The following is a 7161-nucleotide window of genomic DNA, read 5'->3' as shown; positions in this document are numbered from 1 at the left end:
ATGATCTACTTTGAGTTAATTTTTGTATTTGGTGGGAAATAAAAATGTAGCTTCATGCTTTTGCATATAGATATCCATTTGTCCCAGAACTGTTAATCAAAAGACTCTTTTTCCCCCATTAAAGTAGCTTAGCACCCTAGATAAAAATCAATTGCCCACTAAAAACAGAATGTCAAATTACATGAGGCCAAAATTAGTAGAAGTGCAAAGAGAAATAGATGAATCCACTATCATAGTTGAAGACTTCGACAACCATCTATCAGAAATGGACAGATCCAGCAGGCCAAAAATCAATAAGGACATAGGTAAACTCAACAATACCATCAATAAAATGGATATAATTGACATCTATAAACTACTTCATCGAATAACAAAATACACATTCTTCTCAAGCTCACATGGAACATTCTTCAAGACAGAACACATTCTGGACTGTAAAACACAATTTAAAAATTTTAAAAGAATAGAAATCATACAGTATCTGCTCTCAAACCATAACGGAATTAAACTAGAAGTTAATAACAGAAAGATAACTGGGAAATCCCAAGATACATAGTGATTGAACAATACAGTTCTAAATAAAGAAAGGGTCAAAGAAGAAATCTCAAGAGAAAATAAAAAATATTTTGAAATAAATGAAAATGAAAACACAAGTTATCAAAATTTGGAGATGCCGTGAAAGCAGTGCTTAGAGGGAAATTTATATGGTTGAATGCATATAGTAGAAAAGAAGAAACATCCAAAATCAATAATCTAAGTTTCTACCTTAGGAAACTAGAAAAAGAAGAGCAAATTAAACCTAAATTAAGCAGAACAAAGAAAAATACGTAAGAAAAATTAGAGCAAAAATCAATGAAATAGAAATCAAGAAATCAATAGAGAAAATCAATGAAACCAAAAGCTGGTTCCTTGAAAAGATCAATAAAGTTGATAAGCCATTCACCAGGCTAACTAAGAAATAAAGAGAGAAGCATAAATTTCTAATATCATAAGAGAAAAAGTGAACATCACTCCAGATCCTAAGGACATTAAAAAGATAATAAAAGAATACTATGAATGACTCTATGCTTTCAAATTTGATGACTTAGATGAGATGGACCAATTCCTTGAAAGACACAGTCTGCCAAAATACACACAAGAAGAAATAGGCAATCTGAATAGGCCTATATCTATTAAAGAAATTGAATCAGTAATTAATAACATTTCATAACAGAAAACGTCCAACCCATATGGGCTCACTGGCGAATTCTACCAAACATTTAAGGAAGTAATTATATTGATTCTCCACAATCTCTTCCAGAGGATAGAAGGAGAGAGAATACTGCCTAACTCATTCTATGAGGCCAGCATTACCCTAATATCAAATCAGGCAAAGAGATTACAAGAAAAGAAAACTACAGACCAATAATTCTCATGAACATAGATGCATATATCCTCAACAAAATATTAGCAAATTGAATCCAACAATGTATAAAAAGTATTATATACCACAACCCAGTGGGACTTCTTCAAGGTATGCAAGGCTGGTTCAACATTCAAAAATCAATTAATGTAATCTATCACATCAATAGGCTAAAAAAGAAAAACCATTTGATCATATCAATAGATGCAGAAAAAGCATTTGAGAAAATCCACAGCCCATTCATGACAAAAACAATAAGTAAACTAGGGATAGAGGGGAACTTCCTCAACATAATAAAGAAAATCTACAAAAACCTACAGTTAATATTATACTTAATGGTGAGACAGTCGAAGCTTTCCCACTAAGATCAAGAAAAAGGCAAAGTCTCCTCTCACCACTCCTTTCAATATAACACTGGAAGTCCTAGCTAACACAATAAGACAAAAAAAAGAAGGTACACAGATTGGGAAGGAAGAAATTAAACTGTCTTTGTTCCATTGACAGTTTGTTTCATTGATAGTCCAGATGACATGATCATCTATGTAGAAAATCTGGGAGGATTGACAAAAATCTCCTGGAACTAATGAGCAGTTATAGCAAGATTGCAGGATACAAAGTTAATATACGAACACAAGACTAACATACAAAAGTCAATCTCTTCCATATATCAGCAATGAACAAGAAGGAATTGAAATTAAAAACAATACCATTTACATTAGAGCCCCAAAATGAAATACTTACATATAAATCTAACAAAATATGTACAAGATCTACATGAGGAAAACTACAAATTTCTGATGAACAAAAGCAAAGTACTAAATAAGGGGAGAGATATCCCATGTTTCCAGACAAGAAGACTCAATATTATCAAGATGTCAGTTCTTCCCATCTTAATCTATAGATTCAATTCAATCTCAATCAAAATCCCAGCAAGTTATTTTATGGATATTTTTTATAGATATTTTTATACCTGTTGATGAATTCACCCTTTTATGATTATGAAATTTCCTTTTATCTCTAGTAACAATCTTTCTCTTAAAGTCTAATATTTTTCTAATAATATTATAACCACTGTAGTTCTCTTTTGGTTTATCTTTTTGCATTCTTTTACTTTCAAACTATCTGTGTTTTTAATCAAATGTGTGCCTCTTATTGACAGCATACAGTTTGATCATGCTGTATTTTTTAAATCCATTCTGCCAATCTTTGCCTTTTTGTTGAAGTGTTTAACTCATTTAAATTTAATACATCACTTAAAAGGTAAGATTTACTTCTGTCACTTTGGAATGTTTGATGTCTTTTTTGCTCATCAAAATCTACATGTGTAGATCCATGACTTTCATTAAATTGAAAAGATTTTGACCATTATTTCTTTAATTTTTCTTTTTGCCTCTTTCTCTCTCTACTCTCTTCATAATTCTCCCATTATGCTTCACGTGCTTGACGGTCTCCAGCAACTATCTGAGGGTCTGTTCATTTCCTCAGTTCTTTCCTTTCTTCCTCATAGTGGATAATCTCAGCTGGCCTAGCTTCAGTTTTGCTGATTCTTTCTTTTTTGCCTGCTAAAATTTTATTTTGGGTCCCTCTAGTTATTGTAATCTTCAACTCAGAAAATTCTATTATTTTTTTTAAAATCACTTATATCTCTTTATTAATACTCTCTATTTCATAAGGTATCATTCTCATACTTTCTATTATTTCTTCAGATGTGGTTTCTTTATCTCTTTTAACATATTTAAATAGTTGATTTAAAGCATATGTTGAGTAAGTCCAATGTCTGGGCTTCCTTGGGGACAGTTTGTACTGTTTTGTTTTTTTTTCCCTCTGTGTATGAGCAATACTTTCTTGTTTATTTGATATCTTTTCTTTGTTTTTTTGAAAAAACCTGAACATCTATTAAAAATATAATGTATTGATCTGGAAATCAAATTTTCCTCCACAAAAGTGTTGTTGTTTTGGTTGTTTTTTCTTCGTGTTTTATTTGATTTCTCTTTTGTTTGTTTGTTTGTTGTGTGACTTTTCTGAATTAATTGTATGAAAATATCACTTTAAACATAAAAACTCTATGAAAAACACCAGAAAAAAAACTAATTAGAGATTTTAGAAGGGAAGCTGGTAAAGAAAATACAAAAATAAATCCATATACCAGCAATATGCTATATATATGAAGAATAAAAACATATGTCTTTTTTGTCAGTTGCAGCCGCTAAAGTTTGTGATTGATTAACTTAATGCTCAGTTAACAAATGGAAAGAGATTTCCTTAATTGCCTGGAACCAATAAGCCACACTAAGATACAAAAAAATAAAACAAATATAAATTTAGTGACTCATGTGCAGCACCAAATGAAAAACTCTAAATCAATAATTAAACTTATTATTATAATTATTAATTATTAAAATATAGATTTTGTTGCTGTTAAATAATATTATCACTCCTCTAAGCTACTCAATTCTTTTTATCAATAATCCATTAGTCAGTTAATTTGCTGGAAATATCAGTGAAAGTGAAATGTAAAAGAAAGAGAGTGACTGATGTATGTACCCGATCATTTCATATCTTTATAGTTAAATAGATTGAGTTAACTATCTATTCAGGTAACTTAGTACCTATCATTTTCTCACACAACTGCTAATCACACAATTGCTTATGATTATTGGTATCAATTTCAATTCTATGTATAAAATGCATATATGCATAATCTCACCACCTTGAAACAGATGGTTGAAATTTTCATGGACTTTCTTAAAAACAAAAGAGAATTATAATACATAGTGTTATATCTTGGTTTTTTATTTATTATATATATATTTTTTTGTGTGTGAGGAAGATCAGCCCTGTTCTAACATCTGCCAACCCTCCTCTTTTTTTTTTGCTGAGGAAGACTGGCCCTGGGCTAACATCTGTGCCCATCTTCCTCCACTTTATATGGAATGCCGCCACAGCATGGCTTGCCAAGCGGGGCATCGGTGTGCACCTGGGATCCGAACCGGCGAACCCGGGGCTGCCGCAGCACAGCACACGCACTTAACCACTCGCGCCACTGGGCCAGCCCCTTTATTTATTATATTTTGGTGATTTAAAAGTTATTCTTCAGTACTCCAAGACATGGTTTTCATGGCTGCAGAATATTATTTTATATGGGTGCATTATAATTTTGATATTATTCCCCAATTTGGGGCAATTATGTTGTTTCCAACTTATTCTTTAAGGTAAACAGTAATGTTGTGAATAACCTGTAAGTCCTTTTCCCTCAAACTTTTCACATGAATTTTAATTAAACTAGTCATAGCCAGAAAATCTTACTGTAACAGTAGTAAGATACCACTCTTAAATGAAGTGGTGTCTCTGAAATTTTCTTAAATAAAAATACTTGAAATGCTTACTTTACAATAATAAAGCTAAACATTAAAATCAGAAAAGCCAGGAAAAAGTAATGTTTTCTAGTATCTTGATTATCCTTTCTCCGAAGAAAGTAGACCCCTACCCCCAATAGACCCTTATTATCTTCAGATTTTATTCAGTTGGGGCTACATTCATGGCAAGAATATGGGTCTATACACACAGGGCATAATTGTTTCATGAACCTTAATTTTAAAATCTGCTAGCTCTGCAGTGTTCCTCATTAAATAATTATATATGTATACATAAACACACACACACACAGTCTGGATCCTTCCCATCATTATCTTACCTGTTACTTCTGAATGCCATAGTGGATCTTGAGGTTTCTCTGGAACATTCTTTCCACCCTTCACCTATTGTGTAGCATATGGTTTGAATAGGCAGGACTACTCCTTTGGCTTTATGATTTAAACCATTTGGGATGATCCTACGTCTCCTGCCACCATTGATTAGTTCATATTATCCCAGGCATAGGACAATGGTATGTGTGTGACATTGGCCTGGGCACATGAAATGATTCAGGTGCAGTTCAATGTTCTTGAATTTTAGAACATTTGCTGAGAACATTGAAACAGAAATTTATGTACTCATGATGTGATATGTAACTGGAAGTTTGAATCTGCTGAAACCATTTGCTTCTTTGAGAGAAGCCAGTTTTAGGATGAACTTACACAGAAAGGAAAGAATAGTTGATATAAACAGAAAGTAATAGAACACGAATCCTGATTAAAGGAATTAAAACAGTCTTTAGGTATTCTTTGCTCTTTCAGCTGGTGTTAGTTGGGTTATTGGGTTGAAGACAGCAGATGCATAAGTCACACATGATTATTATTTTTTATATGAGCAAACGTATGCTTATTTAAGAACACATTATATATCCATTGTCTACATGGAACCTCTGCCTTGACTGATAAACTTTAGGTTGAGAGCAGGAGTTCTCGATCACATTTACAGCTGAATTTCACACATCTTTAATTTCTAGTAAAGATCAAAGTTTCCATCAACACAAAATAACATGCACCTAGTGATACTGTTACTGGAGCAATGGGTCCTTGTCCTCCAGGATGGAAATCAAGAGAGACAACAAATGGGAGTAGCAAAGTAAAAGTTTAGTAGCTTGTGCACAGAAGAGGCACAAGGGAATCGGTGCCGAAAGGAAAGGGGCAGGTGACCGGCTCCTTAGGGAGAGGCACTGTGGGACTTGTATTTGGCAAAGGCTGGGAAGGAGTGCCTTGTCGTGGCACGTAGAGGCAGGGTCATGCTTGCACCTGCGCTGTCTCACAGCGCTACTACATGTGACGCATGTATCATTAGCATGCTAACTCTCCACCCCTAGGTGTGATTTTTACTATGCTAATGGGGCTAGGGTTGCCTTCAGTGGACTCCTGGGTGCTAGGGCGCATGTGTAAGCCCGGGAACGTCCCAAAACTGAGGAGTGTGGATCTTGGTGGTCTCTGTCTGATTGTCCTAGCTTGCTGATTGGTTAGGGGCCTTATCTTGTTAGGCCAGGGGACTTGCTGATGGCCCTGCATCGTTAGGCTGGTTCCTGTCTCAGTACTTATTGCTTGTATTAGTCAGTCGTCAATGCTGTAGACAATTCAGTTATACAACACTTGTCTAGCTCCAAGACTATTTAATCTAGTTGAAGAAATATCTTATAGTTTTGCTCAAGAGCAAGTATTTTTTCACAATATAACTATGACCTAGCCCCAATGCACACTCATATATAGATATTTTATAATCTATTTTGATATGAATACCAATCTATCTTATGAAGTAATAATTATAATATTCAAAGAGATATGTTATAATTTGCTTTTATTAAAAATATACTCATAATCACTTAGCCATTAGTTTCTTCTGTTCTTTAAAAGTAAGCTAAAAGAAGTGTAATTATAATCTGGTTTAGCACTTAAATTGAACAATCTTCCTATATTATGCTGTCAGTGAAGCTTCTCTAAATCAATATTTCTCAAGCTAGAGAGACAGGAAAAATATGAAATGTTTAGAGAGATTCAATTACTAAAGAAAGCTACATAAAATTGAGTTTAAGTGCTATTTAACTAAAATGATTTGAAGACTTTGGTAGAATTATGGGTGATTGGTTGTGTTTGGAGCATTTATATAGTAGGGTTCTTTTGTTTGCCTGAGCTACATAGTTGTTTAATGTCATTTATTTATTCATTTTAACAAAAATTCATAACACATTTGTTCTGTAAAGGTCACTGACACCCATGTGTCTGCTGGAAGTGCAGAGTGCATAGTCCCTGCCTTCAAAGGACTTACATTCTCCCCTTTCTGGGATGCTGTGAACTTTAAGTACAGGATCATCAATAACCAAGATGCTGCTCCAT

This window comes from Diceros bicornis, chromosome 5 (assembly GCF_020826845.1).
Source record: "Diceros bicornis minor isolate mBicDic1 chromosome 5, mDicBic1.mat.cur, whole genome shotgun sequence".
Lineage (NCBI taxonomy): Eukaryota > Metazoa > Chordata > Mammalia > Perissodactyla > Rhinocerotidae > Diceros > Diceros bicornis.
The sequence above is the reverse complement of the archived record's forward strand: the minus strand, read 5'-3'. Positions refer to the sequence as shown.